Raw genomic sequence first — 1,227 nt, forward strand, 5'->3', positions numbered from 1 at the left:
TGTTGTGGCCATCTTTGGAACACACAGTCTGCCATGATGGTCTCATTGCTTCTTAGTTAGGGTTCCCAGCCATGCTTCTGTTGGAGATCTCTCTCCACCTTTAGACACTGTCAATCTGACTCAATTCCAGGCATTCTGGGGGTTTTACTCTATGAAGCTTCCTGCTTTTTGTGGGGGCTTCCATGTACAGGTATGCAACCTGGGCAGTACACAGTGGAACGACATCTTCGGGGAGCCATTCACCTTGTAAACATTGTCACCTTGTCTCTTGAGTATAATAATTTTCCAGCAGATGGCTGTAAATTAGGGTGGGGTGGGAAACAGCATGTCAATTTCCCACCAGATGGAAGTCAAATATCTAATGAAAAAAAATTAACTCCTCTTCATCCAAAGTCACTAAGGGCTCGTGGGTAGTCTGGTGGCCTGTTGGCACCCCTCGGCTGTAGCCATTTTTAGCTTTCCTAGCTTATCTGGTCTCCACACCCCAAAATTGGTAAACACCTCTCATCTGCTATTGTCCTCTCTCCTGTTCTTCTTGGTTCTTTTGTGGGTTGATACCTTTTTTGGTCATTTACTGTGGTTTTTGTGGGGCTTTGGGAAGAAGGCAGAGGAAAATACATGTCCTCAATCTATTATTTTTACTGAAAACACCATATTTCCATTTTCCCCTTAATATAAGTTGCTGCTATAATGCCTCATTGTGCAGATAAATAAGTGTTAATACCTCTTTATATAGTTTACTTTTATAAAAATGGATCGTGCTATACATATTGTTGGGTAATTTGCTTTTTTTCACTTACTATATTCTGGGCATCTTTCAGTGTCAGTATATAGATCTACCTCATTCTTTATGATAGCTGCGTAACAGTTCATGGTAGGGACAGGAATTCTATTCCAGAGGAGAGAAAAGAAAATTAAAAAGCATCTGTTGGTGGCTCCGTATCCCCCAGGGGGAGGGTGATTCACAGGAGAGTGCCCTGCGGTCAGGAAGCAGGGTTTGGTGGGTGGGGATGGGGTATACATGGCTTTAACCATATCCTTGACTCTATGCACATAATTATAATCCTAGTATGGATACTTCAGATTCTGCTTTTTGCCCCCCCTTGGCTTTAATTGCTCAGAACCAGAATTTCTCAGCTTTGGCACCACGGACATTTTGAGGCAGATAATTCTTTGTTGTGTTCTCTGCATTGTAGGATGTTTCACAGCATCCTTGGCCTCTACCAC

This window comes from Hipposideros armiger, unplaced genomic scaffold, assembly GCF_001890085.2.
Source record: "Hipposideros armiger isolate ML-2016 unplaced genomic scaffold, ASM189008v1 scaffold_423, whole genome shotgun sequence".
Classification (NCBI taxonomy): domain Eukaryota; kingdom Metazoa; phylum Chordata; class Mammalia; order Chiroptera; family Hipposideridae; genus Hipposideros; species Hipposideros armiger.